Here is a 22281-nt window from a genome sequence, read left to right as displayed (position 1 = left end):
ATCGATTGGTAGCGACAGCGGTAGCCGAAGCGCCGTTCCCGAAGAAATAGTTCTCGGGAGTCGCGGAAGTTGATCTGGCACGAACTAGATTAGAGATACTTACGTGTCCGCGAGGAAACCAGACGCGGCAACTTTCCCAAATCGGTCTTGTAAAACCTGTAATCCTGCCGCGTATAATTAACGAAGAGGCGTTCGACACGAATTACGTCACCGCGCACCGAGAGATCTAATGAGTGTAATTGGCTAAATGGAGAGTTTTACAAAATGAACTGGTAATCCAGGTCGCAACGTTAATTGCTCTTTGAGATCATATTTACGATGAAATTATCATCAATACGGGTTAGAATTGAACTTAAAATATTAATTATTATTATATATTAATTGTAATTATTTTATAATTGAAAGGCGGCAACATATTTTGTTTAATAATTCTTTTTTCTTGCAAATGTTCTTGAAATCATATTATAATCAATATTACTAAAATATTATTAGAAGGATAATTATGCCAATTAGCAGAAGATTGGTACAAAAAATCGCGAAGTCACGACGTAGCCGCATTAATGATTACGAGTTCTTCGCTTACTGCGACAGAAGTCCTTTTATGCCGTGAGAATTATGTTAGAATAAAAACGTTTCACGAGGATGAAAAAATTACTCATAATCGGTAATAAAAGGAGACACTTTCCGTTGGTAAGAGCGACGCTCGTTAACGGTCATACACCTATGCCCAATGGTTCTTGACATTCGTACAGCACAGCAAAGACCTTGATGTTTTTTATCCATGCTCGACTGCTCGCATAGTCTTCTCTCTCTCTCTCTCTCTCTCACCCATCGTCTACACGAGCACTCTGATCTCTCGGCTTCTCTTTCCGGAACGTACAAGATCGCGGCATGCGATCGTTAGGATATATGTCATTAAGGGTGTCCGCGAATCGAACGTCACGTGGATTACATGGTTTCCAAGTATTCGCGCCAATCATGACCGACCGGTTCCGCGTTCCGTGTTTTCTTCCACAAAACAATAACACATTTTATGAGACCACAAAATCATGTTTCGCGACGTGTTTGACATTATTAAGAAGGGCGATTAATTCTTCCCGGAATGTGTTCACGCGACATTTTAATTTGAACATTCTTCAACTTTTCATTGATTGCTGCACAGTGATCCTAAGAACTGTTTTATCTGTCCATGTCACTACAAGAATAACATAATTACAAAATAGCCTTTGTTTTTTGTTAAAATCAAGATCCTTCATAAGTTATTTTGTTAGAAAGCTCCAGTCTCAAAAGGTTAATAAGACGATGAATGAAGATAATTTAAAGATAATTAATAAGTAAAGATAATTTAAAGAAGTAAAATATTCAAACTCTCCAAAAAAATAATCATTCTCATTAAGAGATCTCTAGTAAACCCGTAATTACATAGAATTCGAGTTCAATAAAGTTGGTTCACGCATCATTTAGTTTCATTATACCTTAATAGTGACGGACAGCAATTATTCGTTCTACAGTTCGCGAGAAGATTTTTAATACGATAATCAATATTATCTTAACGGTATTTCCATCCTATTAGGATGGTGTGGACGTATAGTGTGTGTTAACAATTTAGCGGCAGTGCAAAATTGATCGTAATTCAGTACGATCACGTACGTGCAGAACAAAAGCGCACAAATAAAACGCGACAAAAAGTCACGTAAAACAGTAGTGGGGAAAGGGGAGTCTTTTTGTCGAGGCCGTGCTATTCTGAGATCTCCTCATGGCATGCGTTTGTCAACGGACAAAGAGGATAATTCACGCGGAGCCACGATCATGGTGATCCTCGCTCTCGAGAAGGTCAAGCACGCGTCAGTCATCAAAGTATTCGACCAGGACTACTACTTCAATACGTACAATATGTCCCGCAGCTGTTGAGAAGCCGATTTAATGATTAATACAAACGTTTCAATTCCTTCACGCCGAGCGGATAATGACAGATATCAAAGCGATTAACTTGCCCAAGGCGTGTCAACTTACGCATGTGAGGATGATTTATAGTCATGTGGATTATTATATTAAAAACTTTTATCAGTTATTTCTTCTCTAGACATTAATCTTGTGTATTGTAAAGAACTATAGAATTACATGTAAATCAGTCGCAATAGTTAAAATTATTAATTTTTTTATTTTGCTTATTTATTTGGTACTTAAAATATAATATAGTAACGATAATATAGTAATATTACTATTATTATTAATTCAGTTATTAATTTAAAATCTCGATTAATATCATAATTACTATAGAAAAAAAATTAGCAATGTTTTTAATTTATTTTGACAATCACTTTTTATGTTCCCTTTTAAGAATAAGATAACATTAAAGAAAATTCTTCTACATCACATATAATTGTTCATGAAGTTTAATTTTCCTCTTCAAATTTGCACAACTAGCCTTAACAGACATTTAATTTATATTCACGAAAGAGAAGTCCTGGCAATGCTATGATGATGACAAATACTTCTCATCCACTTGATTGATTTCCTCGCGGTGGTCGACGTGTTGTCGACTATCGCTCGGCGAGTCTGCCGACACGCAATCAAAACATCGTTGTATTTAGTTAAGCGTTATATGCGCACACAATTTTAAATATTATATCGCGCGTTCTAATGTAATTTAAGTTCTTATCTTAAAATGATGAAGTAAAATTACAGGTTTATGTTAAGAAAAATTTACCTCTACAAAAAACTCGCCTTTAAAATATTTTTTAATAAATTCGGAAAATAATTAACATTAAATTGTGCTCTTAATTATTTTGGTACGAGAAATATTTTGAATTTTTCTCTTTACAATAATAGAAATGCTGTATATCATTCATTTGCTACAACAATAATACAACTCAAAAAACAAAATTTTCCAGAAATGAGTTTCAATGTTTTGAATCATTGAAATTTTATAATATTAATTTTGAAATGCAATTTTGATATAATAACTGAATGTGTGTAAAGGAATAAAAATACATTAAAATATGTTTTTAAAATATGTTTCTTCCTTTTCTTTTTATATTTCCGTTCTTTTTCTGCAAGCAACTTAGATATGATAATTGTTGGGTTACGTTGTTGTTGTAGCAAATGAGGGACATAACGTATGCTCTATATTAGTACTATAACGAAGCATTTTGTTTCTCAAAGTAAGAGGAGCAATGCAATGTTATTTTGCTTAAATGCAACGCGTAACGCATGGCAAAATATGTAAAGTAAAATAGGATAAAATACAGTCAGATCACGTACCCAGGGTTTAGTTAGCTGCGACATTCTCTTACCTGTAACAGAAAAAAAAAATCATGAAACCAATTCGATAAAAAATTTAATACTCGTCATAATTACAACAAACACAGTTACAGAAGGTGTCTGTGAACGTCGTGATTAATTCGTGTCCCTGTTATTATTTGTTACAACGGTCGAGTCCTTGCGAGAACGACCCACGCGACGTGATAGAAAGAGCCACTTGGCTCGCGCAAGACAATGATTTCCAATGAGGCGATTGCCTAACCGCGTCGTATCGCTGAGAAACAATGCTCCCGGCGACTCTCTCGGACATAGATAGAGTAAATATCGATTCGCGATAGAGATTAGCAGAATGAGACAGAAGGAGAGAGATGGTTTATTACGTGGAATGAAATCTCTGCCTAAGTGCACCGGGAGATAAAACTAGATGATAAAGAAGAGATTCGTGCATTACACCATCGAATGAGCAATAAAAAGGGATTAAGTAAACTAAGATCAAAATCATATCACCTATTGAATCATAAGTGATTTGCGAGAGCCATAGTCAATGGAATTACACTCGCCGGAGATACCATGTTCTCATAATTGACCTTTGAAAAAGATTGCGAGCAAATTTCTTTGACGTAAGTCAATAACCAGTCAATAGGTGATATAGGTGAAAAGTGAGATAAAGAAAGACGCGAAAAACTTAACGACGGAGAGGAGAGAGATGGGTGAGTAGGTAGGTTGGTAGGTAGGTAGGTAGGTAACAGAGAGAGTCAAGCAATCAGGCTGCACGGCGCAGAGTTCGCGGCGGCGTTATTATCTACTTGGGTGGACAGGTGCCAGGGGGTTTGTAAAAGTACGCACGCCGTGTTCTCTCTTTCTCTCTCTCTCTTCCTTTCGCCGGAAGATCGTTATCAAAGAGGAGAAAGACGAAGAGAAGAGGAAAGAAGAGATCTAGACTGAGGGAGCTACTAGGTGAGAGTCTGGGATGCAGAAAGAGAGAGAAAGAGAAAGAAGACACGCGCGCGACGTAGATTCATACGAACGTACTACTAGACACAGCCATTGCCGACTAAAGGCGTATAAGCCACGTTAAGAGAAGACGACGGCGGTGGCGGCGGTGGATATCAGGAGGAATAAAAGGTCCAAGTAGCATAGTTGCACGCACATTCCCGGTTCACAGCCTTGACTCCGGTGGCGAACGAGCCGACTAGAGAGGCAGCGACCGGCACGATGGCAGAAGAGCAGCAGCAACCAACGGCTGTTGAACGAACGAGAAGGAACGTCGACCGGACGCCGGTGCAGACGAACTAGCTGGCGCGGGGCCCAGCCAACTAACCAGCCAGCCACCCGACGAGAGCCGTAGATAGAAAAGGAGAAAGAAGGAAGACGAAGAGGAGAGGAAAAGAGAGTCCTCTCTCTAGCGCGCTCACCAGGCTACGCTCGTTCGCCCGGCGATGGCAATTATACGCGCCAGAGCCATCCCGGCTAGATTCAAGATCAGATAATCCCATCTGTCGGTGTAAGCGGTCCGCAAACGATCCCGCGAAGCGATCGGATATCCTCCTCCGGAGCCGCGCACGAGATTTTTCCGTAGATCGGCTCCGGCGGAAAGTTCGCTCGCCGCGCCGACTCAGGGGTCTAAATGGGTATGGCGGGAGTCCAAGATCCGGTGAAGCGTCCGGAACACATCGTAGTAAGGACACGGGATGTTTTCTTGAGAAAGTCTTGTCGTCGGAGAATTTCTATTATATAATGAGCGAATTATACGAAAGAGAATAGAAAATGTGTGAAATTATAGGAAGACTTGGCCTATTATCTAATGTTTTATCGATGAAATCAAGAAAGTAATTTTTAGGATAGAGTGAGGCTCTAACGATATAAATCAATCATTATTAAATGCCTTAAGAGTTAACACTAGTTCGTCATGTATAAATATAAACGTTTATTATAATTGACATTAAGTTTTTAAATGTTTCAGTAATATATATATATATAATCTTATTATAATTTTGAAATTTATAATAAGATCATATGTGTATATTATTCAAGATGACCCAAACGTAGGTTGGAACGTTTTTTCAAAAATTTGATGTCAATTTAAAAAAGTTTATGTTTACACACGAACTAGTATTGACTCTTAAGGCATTTAATAGTGAATTAATTAATTCTTAGGATATCTTATGCAGAAATGCAACAATAAGGCATGCAGCCTGGGACAGTCTACATACTTATTGTATTTATAGTCATGTTATTTTTGGACAGATCATTTATCTTTCAGTCACGATTACTGACAAATTATAAATTTTATCCGGCGAAATACGTGATTGTCATGAGATATTTGTGCATTATTATGCGTGGTTTGTCCAACGAGGTGCAAATTGTGGAGTAAAATATTTTGGAAGCATTCGTACTGAGGGTGGACGTACAAAAATTCGAACCTTTCACGAACCTTGATCGCAAATCGTGGAGATCGAAGAGACGCCACTTGTTTCGACGACTGCGAAGCGTGCTAACGGTACGTGTCTAGCATATCGAGCGCCTACGTAAGATCTACGTTGATGCCATTCCAATGTTAATTGAGGTGCCTCACGCCTACGAGGTTTGAATTATTCGCGATTGGCTTATTATTGATTATCGTTAACTCGTCAAGTCAATAAACGCTCAAATTTTCATGGTAATTCGTCCAATGTGCTATCAGTATCCCAAGCTAAATTATATTATCAATATAGCGCAAGCTTGTCATTTTATATCAAGATAATAAACAGAAGGATAATTAAAAATTTGATTAAAAAACTGATAGCATAGCACTGACAGTACTATATAGTAGATATCAATTATTAGTACACACATGAAGGTATAATTATATTAATTAAGAAAATTACAATAATATGATCTAATCCTCGGTCTTTTTTAAGAATTTGAGAAAAATCGTTATGATAAGTATAGTAAAGAAAAATAAATTTTTATTAATTTCTTTAAATTTTAAAAAGTATCAGTTCAAATTATTACTGTATTGAAGTCCAGATTGAAGTCCAGATTGAAGTCCAGATAATTGCAAACAGTAAAAAATATGATCACGATACATATAATTAACCAAATATTGTCTCAAGAGAATTGATAAATCATGTTCTCACGAGACATTCGAGAAAAACGACAGAGTGATGATGGGATACGCAATTTAGGATTTCTCGCGCGAAGTGAACCGTCAATGAAGGCGAGACGAGGGAAGAAGAGGGCGAAAACGAAAGCGCGAAAGAAGGTGGAGACCACGGTCACTCCTGGCGGGCAGAACGGCAGACGGAGAATAGAGCCACTGTCTGGTCCAGCTGGAAAAATCGGCTCTGAATCACTGTGCGCGGCCTACCTGCTGCCATATTGAGGAACCCGCTCCTCGGTCGTTCTTTCAGCTCATGCAGTCAGGAGTATAAATAGCAACTCTTTGAGAATGTGCTGGAGACACATCACCGTGCACGTTCTCCATGCATCACCTCGCTCTGCATCACTTCCACCTCTCGCGTTTTTCCGTCACGCAGATCGCACGCATATGTACATGGTACTCCGATTCTGATAAGCCTCGTGACGCAAAATAGACGAGGGCTAAGTGTTTTGCCCTTTGTACGTGTAAAGTAGTGGCTGTCAACTGTAGCGCAAAGATAGCTATGTCGAATTACAATCTGCTCTCGATCTAATTTTTGTTCTATAAGAAGATAAAATATTTCCAATGATAAAAACGAAATATATCCAAGTTTATTGAATATGGAAATATATTAAATGATTGTAACAAATTTATATTCATAAATTTCAATTTTACGAATATCGTTCCTTCTCAAATATTCTAATTATTCAAGTTTTCTAATTATCTCGACTGATAGACGAATAATTTTAACAATGTTCTGTTTCGGTGAAATCAATCAAATAAAATTATTATTTTTTCAATCATAAACGCTCAAGATTTATGTCCTACCTATGAAAAGGATGGGTTTTGTGGAAATATTTAAAAATTTAGCTAAATACAGATCTGAAAATAATTTGTTGAACCATCAAAATAATTATATAGGACGCTCAAATTGATTGTTAGAATGTTAAAACTTTTTTTTGTAACATTGCTCGTCATGTTTAGTTTCCTATGTAATTATTTTAATGATCCAATATAAAATTATTTTCAAAATCTAAACTTTTAGATATTTTAGCAAAATCATTCTTTCCGCGCAACACACTTGAGCAAGTATGCTTCTGTAAAATGAATGGCAAATTAATGATTAAACGTTGAGAATCGTCTCAATGATCGCAGTGCGTCTAAGAGATTAGAAGATGATTTATATGGCCAGTTCGCTTATCAATGACTAGAGGCTCGGGATGAAACGCGCATGACGTTACAATACATCGATTTTCTCTTGGCGTATCCTCATCTGCCAGACCTTCGATTCGACTTCGTTATAACAGAACGGCGCCTGCAGCTTCGCGAAGAGACTGGCAACAGACGTGGGCGTCTTTATCAATGCAGTAATACGCCGTGGCGAGTCAAGAGGCTCGCCTCTCCGCTAACTTCGTCCTCCTTAAAAGCGCGGCCGTTCTCGCGTCGGCAAAAAGCACCAGTTTCGTGTCCTTGCGGTACACCTTGAATTTCGAGGCCAGGATAATAGCACCTCCCGGTAAGACTGACGAAGCCCTGGACCTCGTCCCACGTATTTGGCCAACTCATCCGTTCTGTCCGACACCCACCATATCTTTTTCGCCGTCGCGCGTCGGCACGTCAGGAAGAACGCTTACTTCCTCGGTAAATGAGCTCTTTAAAGAACAGAACCGTGCTTGTCCAATTTGATTTCAGTCTTTTGTTACGATATGTAGGCCGCATTCACGCGAGCGCGTAATTGTACGCACGAAAGAGGATTAAGTTAATTTACGACGCAGGTTCTTTTTAACTGACATTTTGTTCCGTGCAAACGAAATGAAACCCTTAAATTAACGTATTACTGAGCTTCAATGAAACTGTATTGTAGAATTCATGGCTCATCTATTAGAGTATAAGTAATTTTATTTTATTTATGTTTGAATGAGTTCATCTATTAGAGTATAATTTTTTATTTTACTTATATTTGAATAAGAGAGTCACGTGAATGCTAATCATTTCTTTTATTTTTTAAAGAATGTTTTATTACATTACGATAAATTATTCTATTTTTAAATTATGTTTGTAATATATTATTAAAGGAAATTTTTTAATTTTTCTTCGATTATATATATATATATACATTTACCATCTATTATAAAGATTTATATAATAAATCATCTTCTCTATTTAATTATTATATTAGATATATTTAATCAATGGCATTAATTAATGGCATTAATATTGTAATCTATATTAAAAAAAATTAACTTCAGATATTAGTTTGACACACAAAATTCCATGTCATTTTATACCAACATGAAAAGATTTTGCTGAAGCATCTAAAAATTTTGTTCGAGAAACAGATCTGAAAATAATTTTATTTGGACCATCAAAATAATTATGTAGAATACTCAAACTGGTTGCTAGAATGTTAAAACTTTTTGCAGTATTTTAATACATAATCACTTTGATGAGACAACAAAATTATTTTCAGATCTGTATTTAGCTAAATTTTAGATACTTCATCAAAACTGTTCTTTCCAGAAAGTGTTTAATACATTACTGTATAGCCGAGTACATCGAAGAATAACAGGACTGAGTATGTTCATTGCTTACATCACGTTCGAAGGAGAACGAAAAATCTCGCGATTTCTCGTGCCGACACGTCCGTTTTCGCCGAAAGGATCCGAAAGTACGACTACGAACATGTCTGTGAGAGTCAAGTTCGCGATGCTCGTGTTCGTCATTTTCGATAAGATCTTCAGGTCGAAACCACGCAAACTGATTAATATTCCGCTCAAGCGGGCTTTATGGTTTACGAATACATAAGGCGAGATGTGACGCCGACCGCGTATTTACGATAAATTAGCTGAGTTTTACATATTAAGACGATCAAAAATAGCGTGCGTGTGTCCACTTTTCACTTCCAATTAAAACTTTAGAAATATATTCAATTCTTAAATGTAAATGTAAATCTTGAAGATTAATAAGCGTGGAACTTAAAGATTATTAAGGCGTGTATCTTACATGCCTATTCATTGTTACCAAGAACTGTTCGCCACAGGTTCTTAATATTCGACGACCTGAGTAAAATTTTCAATGACGTCATGTCCGCTTACTACTGGCCAAATCGATGGGTGAAGACAATGGATAAAGATACATAGCCTCAATTAAATCTGCCCTAATGACCGATAATTCATATTTTTATGTAGATTAAAGGTTGGAAGTAATTTAACAGCAGAATTGATGGTACCACTTTTTCTTCACTAATTATTTTAATCTTTTTCTTTTTTGTATTAAATATACAGAATTAAAAATATGTGAATATTATAAATAATCTAACCACACAAAAAATATCAAAATAATTTTTCACTAATCGAAAAAAAGGTAAAAAATTAAATTGAAACTTTCAATTGAATTTTATCGGGATATTATCGATGGTTCTATGTTAAATAAAAAGATTCGATATAATTCAACTAACTCTCTTTTCTCTAATTTGTTCTTCAGCTAATTAAATACGACATAATTGAAATTTTATAATTAGAAGAAAATATTTCGCAAGACACAAAGTAACCAAATAACTCTAAAATCCAAGTCTGCTTAAATTCCTGACGAAATGAAATTCCGTTTTTAACAATTATAAATCCTTATACACTTCATGAACTTCCACGCAACTTCGAGAATGATTTTTTATTTAATTGGCGGCACTTTGTAAGATCTGTCACGTAGGTGTAAAGAACAGTGATTTCTACGTGGGCTTCGATCCAGTCATCGCACCAGGAAGTATCTGTCATCCAAATGGCTGTGCGTTTTTTCGCAGCGCGCACTGGACGATACGCTTCCACCATGGATCTTATTAACGAATTCGTAACGTTTTCACGATTATGGACGACGATAATCTTGATGGGTCGAAAATGCTATCGATAGCGGTTTGTGTAATGTGTACGCGTTACTAAACAGCATAGTAATAAAAAAACCGCCCCCTAAGTAATAAATAATAGAGATGATCTGAAGGAATTCTAACGGTATCGTTCTTTTTTTTATGACAAATCGTGAATTTCCACGTATAAAGAACCGATTATAAAATTTCGCAAAGAATCGCGTTACTTTATCTGCTATTCCCCGTTGTATCAATACTATAGACATATAAATTATCACGTTGTCTGCGTAGGCAGACAAACCTGCTGCATAGATGCTGGCTGTAACAAGGACGTCTGAAAATTTTCAGTCGGTTATGTCGCACGAATACGATACTTCAAGATTTCAATATCATCGTCGTTGATCAAAGTTTCTTCTTGCATGACGTGCGTTGAAAGTTGTGTAGGTGAATAATAATATTATGCGTGGGATGCAACTAAATCTGTGGGTTAATATCGATTCTGCGAGAAAACCATCCAAACCAGCTGCATGAAGTGTATAACATAAGTTGGCAAATTAATTTGAATTATATCGAATACTACTACAGAGAAAAAGATTTTATGAATTTGCTAAAAAAATACACGTTCGAAAAATTATTTTTAACGAGACCTATATAAAATTACTATATAAAATTTTTGTAAATAGTAAAAATTATACGTACAATATATAAAATATATTGAATAATATTTAATAAACACACGAATTTTTGGTAATTAAGTACGGGCTCTCTTGCACGAGTCTTAATAGTCAAGAGTTGTCTTTCCGCATCCCAATCGTCACGGGGGCCAATTAGCTCCCTGCGGGTATCCAGAAATTAAATATTGCCTTTTAGAAGAGATGTTTTCCGAAAACAAGAACAATTTATTTGTTGCACAACAGGACAGTTTCTTTGGAAATGTCTATTCCAAGGATTTATTTGTTCCATCGCAAGGTTCGAGTTGGTACATAAAGTACCTCATTAGGGAGTCTCTCACGAAGGACTGATACTTCATCGATTTAAGTTTAATGAAACCTCAGATTTGCAAGTATTTTTCATCGCGCTGTACCTAAAGACATTTTATTCATTTGATAAAGACCAGTTTTCGCGCTTGATTTATTCTTAGATCATTAAAGCACTAATACTTTTTTACTATATTTTTAATATGTGGAAAACATATATTTACTTTAAAAGATATTAAGAATAAAATAAATGATGATATACGGCGTACGATCGTAAACAACAATTTTTCATACTCTTTTTATCTCTTTTTGATTTATGTAGACATATTCTCAGAAAAATTCGCAACGAGATAAAGTTGACTAGCGGAAGATTCCCGCGGAGGAAGTCGGTTTTATTAATTTTTTCGAGACCGAAATGATCAACGATAATTCTCGATAATAGATCCAGCCACACCGGGTCCGTCGTTATTCAGTCCAGCCGTCTCTCATGCTACTTTTTTCCTCGATGCGGCGTCGTACCGTCGCCGCAATCGCACAGCGAAATAATTTAGTGCTACCATTCTGGACGCGCGCGCTGCCGGATGGACGCAATGATTAGTCGCGACGCGCACTGGTCGCACCAGTTCGCGAGCGTAGGGTCCATCGGTCCCTGGAGAGATGCACGCGCCTCGCCCTCGCGCAGTTCATTTCTCTCTCTCTCTCTCTCTCTCTCTCTCCTTTTCTCTGCTGTCTATTCGTTTCTCCTCTTTCCACTTATCCACGCTGTCTCTCTGCTCTCCCCTGTCTGCCGATTATTTCCTCGTATTGCATTCCGCGGCCAGTTTAATCGTTCATGTGCGGTTGGATGCGCGAAATGGAGTTGCGTGCTCGGCGATAAATGGGACACTTCGTTTCTCTCGATCGAGCATCTCCCCGCGGACGAGTTTATTCGTTCGCGAGTCCACAATCCCGCCGAACCAGCCGATCGGATTCGCCAGGACGGCGAAGTCTCGCGACTGGTTTGCACACGCACGATATATACGTGTACACACGCGGAGAGGCCTCGGTGCTATCGCGATGGAGATCTTGCAGGGCCGCGCGCGAGTTACCGTAGTACACAAAGTGTAGCGACTGAAATTATAACGGGCGTGGTAATATTACGACTTTCGGATGTATGATTTTACCTATGTCTTACGCTCCCCTAAGCCAAACGGAAGAACGAGCGTCATGTTTCCGCTGTGTTATCATGTCGTCGTGGAGAAAATCGTTGACTATCGTTAAAAAATTGTCATTTTAATTAAAATAGGAAAACTGTCGCTCTAACTAATTTATTTTTCAACCATAAACTCGGATTTAATGAGGAGACTTAATTATATTAAATTAACTGTCTCTTTAAACTCTATTTTAATTTTAAATATAACTAGAGCATTTTCAAATTTTATAAACAGGAAGTCATTAATTTAAGAATAGGTTTACACATATTTTTTTAACAAAATGAAAAATTATGAAAAAATTACAAATCTTCTATGTAGTATTTGAAAGTAATATAAAAAGTTTGGCAGCTCAGAACCTGGAAATTATTTCAATAAGAAGTATAGACATGTTTTTGAAAGATAATCGAGATAAAATTAGAAAATTTTCGTGTAAACTATAAAATTTTTTTTAAACAGCGAAACGATGAACTAAATTAGTCTTTATTAATTTAAAAGTCCTTCTAAAAATCTTGTTTTTAATATTTTAATTTTTAGGTAATTTTTGCGAAATGCTTATAATATTTCATTGGTGCTTTTGAATCGCGTAAGACAGAATATGATTACTTAGAGGTTAATACGAGAAGCAAACAATAAACTCGAAACGAGTCGAGTCAGTATAAAAAAGGATCGGTGACTTATGACCTACATAATTTAGCGAAAAATCAAAGAACCCCACTTTTGAAAATTCATCGATGGGTTGATATGGCTTTTCGAACTCCTTGATTGAATTGGGATAATCTCGAGCAGCACCTCCGGGACGAGATATTATGACAAGACACGCAATGTCACGTTCCAATTTCGAAAGATCTACCCTCAAATAACGTACAAAAGTACTCGTGGCGCTATTAAGTCGCATTGTTCCGCAACTGTGCAACGGTGCATTCATAATCCGGGCGTTCTATCCGAGTAGATACAGTTATGGCCCCGAGGAGTCCATAAGCGCATCCTCTGTCCCTCGGCGCGCCATTGATCACGGAGATGATCTTCTGGCGTCCACGAAGTCTGGGAGTCATGCAATTCGAGGCGGGCTTTGCGTTCCGCGAAAAAGTCACGTACGACCCGCGCAAAATGACGGTTCGACCCAGAGAATAGGCCATGCTCGATCGCGTCGTCGCACGACCGATGGTAATAGAAAACCATCGTCCGCAAACGGCACATTTCACTGAGTGAATCCTTGCCTGATGGTTGCAAATGATAGCTACTTAAAATCTTTCTACTAACTTTGCTTCTAATATTACTTTCTCAGACGTATATATTTATTATACATTATTAAAGGTATTTCTTTAATATTAATGAGATGTTGTAAACACTTGTACATATCCCTTTCTAAATTATAGAATAGAAATATGTAGCAAATAAAAACAACAGGAAAGTTGTTATATATTAATCATGACGTGTAAGCCATTTTTCTCCACTTTTCTTGTGCAAAATAAGATAAGTGTAAATTGTTTTGTCTCTGTGTCTTTAAATTCACAGAACGTATTACGACGTTTAGCTTGTTTAATGTTTCCACTCTTTATTTAATTCCAATTACATCGGAGAGAATCGCGTAGACACTTAATAATTAAAGGGCTGAGAGCAAAAATGTACCAAGTCCATAATTTATAAGAGCCACTTTACATACGACTTTGTACTTAAAGCAGGCTTTACAAATTACAGACCCCGTCCGCTTTTGCTTTGAAGCCCTTAATTATGCTACAGTCTCTTTTCACCGAGATTTGTCCATCTTCCGAGAGGCTCAGCGACATGCGAGGAACGCACGCCGATTAGCTCGTCTTGATTTTTCCCACACTCTCGAGAAAGCGAGGGGGTAGGCCCACGTCAGCGGGACATTTAATATTCACTAAGTTTCCGACAGGAGGACGGGCCCGTATGCATGCACCGAGACTCCGTTCCATCCTTTCGTCGGATAATTCCAATTCCGCGGCGGACATTGACGAATCATCGATTCGCGCGGGCATCATTAACCAAGCGGCTACCTACGTGCGCCGTTCGTTGCCAGGCTCGAACGAGAAGTCGGGTTACTGGCCAAACGCCTTCGTCTCACGTAATTCTTTAGTTGCCACGATTACGTTACGTTTCGCAGATCAAAATGTATATTTTGGGACACGAACTTATAATATTTACGATGATACACTTGTAATACTTAATCTTTAGGTAATTTAAGGATACGTAAGTTCATTGATGGGCTGCTTACAACGTCCTAAAAAATTTTAATTTTATAGTTATACTTTTTATTAGTATATTATGTTATAATTAAATTTATATTAGTCATTAGTTATGTTATAAGATAGAAGAATGTAGAAATAATGAACTTTTGGGCAACATTTTTCTTTTTTTAGAACAAGATTTTACTGTTCACCTCACTCACTTACTTATAAAAGTTCAGAAAAACTCTCTAAAGAGCTCGGTCACAATATAATTTTGTCTTCTAATTCTTCTCACCTGTTTTTCAAATCTTAATTTCTAAAACTCTTCTGTTCTTTTTATACGTTTGAAGGTTTTATCGAATTTTTTTATTAGATATAATATAAAATTTTTTATTCTTATAAAAAAATTGTAAAATGAAATTCTAAAAAAGCCAGAACCTAAAAGGGAAGGAAAATAAGATATTTTTATTATTTAATAGTTTTCTCTTATCTCATTATGTAATAAATTTAAAATCAGTTTTTTAATAATTTTAACTGATAATTTTAACTAATAAAGATAGTTATAAATATCATTACCCATTAACGATTACGATGATGAGGCAGCGAAAGCAACGTTTTTATTTTGTTGAAATAATGAAGATAATTAATATTAATTTCCTGAAGTTACTAGATAATTACAGATAAGAGAAAAATAAGAAATATAAAGGAGACGACTACGTATTTAATAATATTAATTTCAGAAATAATCGTGAAAAGTTTCCTGTTTATGCACATCTCCGCTCCACGGCGTATACATCATCGCGTTAGTGCAGTCTGCTCTATTTTTCGTAAAAAGACCCGCCGCGTCGCGACAGTGATTCTCTCGTGTTGCGTCTTGTCGCCGAAAGAGATAATGCCGTCGTCGCAATGATGGGTCGCGGACGCGTAATAAACTTTATTAATGACCGTTTCGCGCGCGACCGGGTGAGGACACGCACGCGGATAACGCGTAGAAGACGGATGACGTCACCTGCTGCGGGACGTCCTACTCGTGCACAGACACCCGCGAGGCCGAGGTTACCGTGAGCACGTACACGCGATGCGAACACGCTCGCGAGTCGAAGGCACCGCGCGGAGCCGCGTGCGAGCGCGCGCGAGATAAGTGGAGAAGGGGGAATCGACGCAGAAGTGAATGAATGTAGCGAAGCGTGGGCGAGCAGTGTTCTCCAGGGGTTCTCTATTTCCGGATGAACGACAAAGGTTCACCAGCAGGATGTATCCAAAGGATTTTCGGGAGTCGTCCCAGTCGATCGAAATGGGACTATAAAATAATAACAGAGTGTAAACAATAAATTCACATTATATTTTTTTAATACGTGTAATAATAATATAATTGTTTTGCAGTTTATCGGAATGTATTATTTGGGACGATTATGCTAAATTTTGTCATTTTGAATCTAAAGCAGTAATATGTTCACAAAGTGTACTAAAAATGAATTAATTGAAAAATTTTTTAATATTTTTAAATCACGTTAATTTTAAAAGTTTCTAATATTCCATCCACATTCGCATTGATCGATGAAATTGGTCTTCTTTGCAGTAAGGTAATACTTTTTTAAGTAAATTTTAATTCGCTGGGTTTTGCTATAATTTTATCAGATTATATGAAGAAAATTTAAAGAAACTAGAATTAATAGAGAAATATCGGATTTGATATAAGACTGTACTTTAAAATTAAGAACAAATGTAAAAATTTTTACACAAGAATATTTGGAAATGGTTGTGTAATATAAATTGCGCCAAGTCTTGCATGTGAACGGAGCTTAAGAAGGCGCGCAAGCATGCACGCGACCATCTCGACCAGCCCAGCGTCAACACCAGTACTTACCGGGTGGATAACATCCGGCTTCCATCGCATCGGTTAAACGACACGGCGCTTGATTCATTCATGAAAAACACGAGACTTTATCCCAATTAACACGAATCTCCACTCAATTCATGCGACCGCAACGGTGGTCATTAATTTCCCGCGGTGCCACTCGTGACCGCTTCGTCGATACCAGCGGTTCGGACACAGGTTCGAGAAGACAAAGGGGACATACGAACGTGGAGGAAGGTTGCGGAGAGGGTAGAAAATGCCTAGACCTCGCTGTACTCGGAGTCTTTCTCTTGATCTATGTACCTATCTTCTATCCGGCAAGCGCTAACTACATCCGAACATTATAAGCCGTACATTATAGCTCGCTAGTCTGACAGTATTTGTAGTTACTACCTGGGACCTTGGGTGATAAAGACGTGGCGCTTTCTGAGATTATTTTTCCTAGTCATTTCTATTGTACTTCACGTCGGAGAACTTTTTTCTCACATACCTAAATATTTTATTTATTAAAAATCGTAAAAAAATACTTATATTTTATAAAGATTTATGAAATATAAAAAAATTGTAGTATTTCATAAATATTAATATGTTTTTACTATTTTTTTTTAATAGCAATTGAATATCATCGACAATCTTCTTACTCTGTGAAATAGAACTAAAGTTATCTTTAAGTGTTTTATTTTATATTCTACTTCTTTCCTTTCTTTTTGTAAGAATTAAAACGTAATTTTTAAGATGAATGTCATAAATTCGAAGAAATAGGAATACCATATAAGTAATGAATTTTAATAATTTAAATTTTGAACTCTAACTGCTATTAACTTCTTTCTGTATTCTTTATCTGGCTTTCAAAATTTATCTCTTTGTTTAGATCCGTTTCTGTATCTATATTCTTATTCATATATTATTATATGTAATGATGTTTTTCCTTGGCAATTTTTTTCTTCACCAACATCATTGGTTACACCTTATCTCTTCTCTTCGCGAGCACACACTCATCTCCCAACATGCTATACGCTTCACACGTACACGCTCTATCTTACGCGACGTGTCACAGCCGCTGGCTTGTCGCATTTTCGACGAGACGTGGAATTCGGCCTTGACAGGTAGATAAGACGAGATGGTGAAAGAGAGCCACGCCGCGTACAGTCGTGGCTCTCTTTTCCGAGACGGGACTCGCCCATCCTCTCGGCGTCATCGCCACTGTGAATTTTCCCCCCTCGGCACTTTTTCTCGTGAATCGATACCGCCGTCGTCGCTGCTGCTGTATAAACCGGTCCACTTTAAAGGCGCATAGTAGCGCCGATCGCGAATACTCTAGAACTGGGCCTAGCAGAGGGATATCTTTGGAGCCGCGTGAGAGAAAATCTTTCCTGCGATCCATGATGCTGTGGTATGCCTAATACGATCGCATAGCAGCGGCATCCGGCATGTATGCGGCCCGTGTAGGAGCGTATGCATGAGTCGGATGTTCGTTACATATGATACAAACATTTGCTTTTAATTGGCTGACGTTATAACGCATCGATCCAATTAGAGGCCGGGCGGAATAAATCGTTTAATCGGTGACAATGATTTACATTCTTCTTGTATCTCGGAGGAGTCGTCTATGTGTCGGGTTCAGGCTTGCGTAATCTTTCTTCCTGCTGTGGCAATTATCACGGATATGTAGTTGGACGCAACTGAAAGTAGAGTATCGTCTAGTGGCTGTCGACTGATCACGATATATATATGGCAAATTATATTGTTTCACAATTAACATGTTTCGAGCCGACCGACGGTCAGCATTAAATAAATTATTAAATTGGTTTCAACATTATTAAAGAACTACGTCCGTAAACAGATTGATTAAAATGATAGGGAAAGTCGGAAGTTGCGGATCTGCGTATAGACTGTTTTTTATCCTAAATCGGACAATGTAAACGACGAGTATATGGCTTTAAGAGTCGCCGTGAGAAAATCGTGATTTGCAATATGACTTTCAGTTTTCCCAGGTGGATCTTCTCTACAGTGAAAGTCCGCAGAATCATCGGACGTATCCGTAGAAAGTACTTCCGCTGGCATCTCGTTCATAGGCCGCCTACAATATTTGGAGATTAATTGTAATAATTCTTCGATAATTTTTACAGAAATTCAAAATACTGACCGATTCAATACTGAAAGATAGTGGTTAATTATCTATTTTGAATATTAAAATCACCGTTGTTCAGTACTTAATAAATAATTAATCACCGTCTTCTGGCATTAAATTTCTGTAAGGGAAAAGATTCTCATGTTATGTTTTCGAAGTGCAAAATGAAAAATATATGAGAAATAAAAAAAATATTTTAAGTATTTAAAAGTTTATAAAGAAGATATCATTGCTATTAACTTCAATTAGTGCTAATTGTTCAATTCGGTTAATTTCTTAAATAAATATTTATTTAATGAATATTTTTTCATATTTAATGATATTAATACAGAGCATACATGTAACATTCTAGTATTTAGTGTAATATCTTTTTGTAAAAAAATAATACTTTATTATTTTTTAAAATTTCTTTTAATTAGTAGTAAACATGAGAATCTTTTTCTATCTTCTTCAGAACGTTTCAGAACGTTTCGCTTTTTTATTTATGATAAAATTGCACTATGCCATAATTCCGAGAATATTATCATTGTATAAACGAGTGATGACACCACGCAATTTACCACTGACGCAACTTGGTAAACGCTACGCGATGTTTCAAAAGCGCTAATACGCAATGCGGATTCATGTGTGATTTCTTTAACGGTTATCAACTGTCGGACGAAAGTTCAAAGCGTCCTACGCTTAAATCGTCGACGAACTTCCTCCACGGCAGACCCGGAAGACGGCCGAACACAAGCTTTACATGTAACCGTTTATCTACGTCGCAAGTCGTGGTCGTCAGTCGACCCGATATTTGCGGCGAGTAGAATATGAAGAAGCCGCCGGGATAATACGGCTGAGTACAGTGGCCCTGATGAGTCGTTCTTCCTTTTAGCGATAGACACAACACGAGTACGAGAACTAACGTTTGAGAAAACATGCACTCAATCATACTTGAATGAGCGACAATTAAAGTTAACTCGCGTTCGCTTGTGGGACTGTTCTGTCTTCGCGCAATTGTTTAGATTACACTGGCGGAACTGATTCTGCAATAAGCAACAATTTTCTGGCTACGTAAAACTGTTGCGTTGAGGTCGATCAGCGTTAACTATGCGTATAACTAAATATAAATCTTATTTAATTAAGCTTAAATTCTTTTATTTTTGTGTATCGACAATAATATTATGCAACCGTAATTTAGCAAGAAAAGAGTTGAGTGAGAGAGAGAGAGAGAGAGAGAGAGAGAGAGAGAGCAAATCATCAGCCGAAGTTAGTTAAACTCTGTCAGAAAAGATTCACACTTATGTCTCCGATAAAGTAATTAACAGGTTTCTTGATGCGATCACCATCTCGCGATAGAAACACGTTGTAGTTTAATCACACTTTGGAAAAGGAGCGGAAAGATATCACAAGCTCACATTTGCTCGCTCGTGCGTTCTCATCATCACCGATGTAACATGAAGGAAACGCCTAATGGTCCGCGAAGTCGACCATCGGTTACGCGACCGCATATCACCAGTCGGCCGGTGAAAACAAGACGAGAACAGGAGAAACGCATTATGGGGAACGAGTGCACGAGCATGCACGTCGATATCGACGATGTCCGTCCGAATTAATCATCGGCATAGTCCTGCCGCCGAACGCTAATGCGATCAGTTAATCAAACCGCGTGCGGAACGATAATTATCTGTATTTGATCTCAGATCTTCAAGGAAAAGTGGCAGACCAATGGCGTAAAATCCGGATATGCAAAAGCTGCGTCCTTCCTTTTACTCTTTAGAATACAGTAATTATATCTTAAGAGAGAAACAAATACATGGATTAAATGTGAAGACTTTTTTGTGAATACAAATCAACAACGGAAGCTGTAAAATATCCGAACAAATAGTACCGAGTGCCGTGGTGTTCACGCGTTGATAGAGTTTCTTGCAACTAAAAATGTTAGAGCCGTCGAAACTTTACGTAAACTACGTACATAGTTCGGAGAAGAGACGCTATCGACGGTGCAAGTGCGCAGTAGCACTCGATACTGTAGAGTGCTATTGCTTACATTAGTCTCTATTCATCTTTTTTTAGTTTCGAGAATGTCATGTTTTTTTTTCTATTACGCCGGAATTCGTTTGAATATACTTGTCGGACGTCACTTTCGCATGCACACATGATAACAATCTCTTATCAGCGACACGTGCTTGAAAGAATGCGAAACATGTTTTGTAAAATAATTATTTTTGTTATAAAAGAATATAATTGATAATAGGCTACACAAATGGCAAAACAGGTGTGTGCAATTATCATTAACATTCCTTAACAAATAGATCATTATTCGGCACAGTATAAATGTTGCTACTGCGACATGACGCGAACACAGTAAACGTTCATTATAGCAAGCAGTAGCAGCGCAAGATTGCAACATGAAATTATCAGTGGTGTTCTTGGTCTTGATGATAGTAGTATGTGCCATGTTTCAGGGATCTGTAAGTCTTAATCTAAACATGATCGTTTATCGATAAATTTCTGAAAAATAACGAAAGTTCCACTTTGTATGAAGGAATCCATTCCTCATAAATCTCGTGGACAGCGTGGACAGCGTAGAAACTGTAGTTCAACAACAGGTGCAACAACAGATGCACCAATAGCTACAACATAGGTACAATGGAAGAATCTTCCGCCACTACGACCGCAACGATGTAACACCACAATAACCAGGGATAAATTGAACTTGATGCCTATTTAGTCATGAAATAGAAATGTGTCTTACATAGCTGTTGTCTAGTTTTTTTTTTAGTCAGTTGTTAATCGGTAATATAAACGCTCAATTCTTCTAATAGCTATATAAAAAAATTAGCTAAAGATAGAGATAAAAAATTAAATGAGTAGTAGTCTATTCTAGACTGGACACAGCGAGTGCAAATAAATAGCAAAAAAAATAAAATAAAACATGAATCTTTTTATTATAATTTTTTCCTCTATCAAATTCCTAGTTTTTTAAATTCAAGATTCTGTATCTAACCTCTACATAGTTTTTATTAATCAGATTTTCTACACGGAGATAATTTTTTCTTAGAGTTTACCCTGAAAATATGATAGTTATGGGACAATATTATATTTTTTTTTCGAAGAATTTTAATATAAATTTCTTTTATTCATTAATAAAACTATAATAAAATATAAAATAAGTTTGATCAATTTTACTGAAATGGTAAAAATCATTAAAATATTGTATTGTACAAAAAAACTACCATAATTTCAGGGCAAATTTTAAAAGAAAATTCTCTCCGTGTATATATTTATTATCTTTTTATTTTTCTTAAGAAATGAATCGGTCAATATTTTCTGTTTCTAAAATTTTCTGCTCTACTTAATCACAGTACACAATTTTGAATTTGCAAAATTTTATATTTGATAAGACTTGAACTTGAAACTCTTGACTTTTGAGTTGATCATCTCATATATTGCGAAGCGCCACGAAGCGTATCGAAGTTATTTGCGTCGACCTGCCGTTCGTTCTGCGCATTGATGTTGTCCGCGCCGTTCATTCTACATGCATCGAAGTTGCAGCTACGTTCCACACACCAAAGTCACGGCGATTGCATCGCGATAAGCAGAGGCGAAAGTATAATTCGCCGATTATGACATGTATCTCTCACAGTCACGACGATTTTCGCGTTGTTACATACGTGATACGTAGAGTTTTGAGATTATCATATTTTTTT

The 22281-nt window shown here is 37.0% G+C and overlaps 1 long non-coding RNA gene across 1 annotated transcript; it reads left to right on the top strand.

The window, feature by feature from the left end:
- Window positions 1-20918: 20918 nt before the first annotated feature.
- On the top strand, window positions 20919-21500 carry LOC108723297 (uncharacterized). The gene is made up of 2 exons (XR_001936639.1): window positions 20919-21042; window positions 21117-21500. It is a non-coding gene; the product is annotated as an uncharacterized lncRNA (long non-coding RNA).
- Window positions 21501-22281: the final 781 nt, after the last annotated feature.

The sequence above is a fragment of the Mycetomoellerius zeteki genome, unplaced genomic scaffold, assembly GCF_001594055.1.
Source record: "Mycetomoellerius zeteki isolate Tzet28-1 unplaced genomic scaffold, Tzet1.0 scaffold106, whole genome shotgun sequence".
Taxonomy (NCBI): Eukaryota; Metazoa; Arthropoda; class Insecta; order Hymenoptera; family Formicidae; genus Mycetomoellerius; species Mycetomoellerius zeteki.
This window is presented reverse-complemented; position numbering and strand designations above follow the sequence as displayed.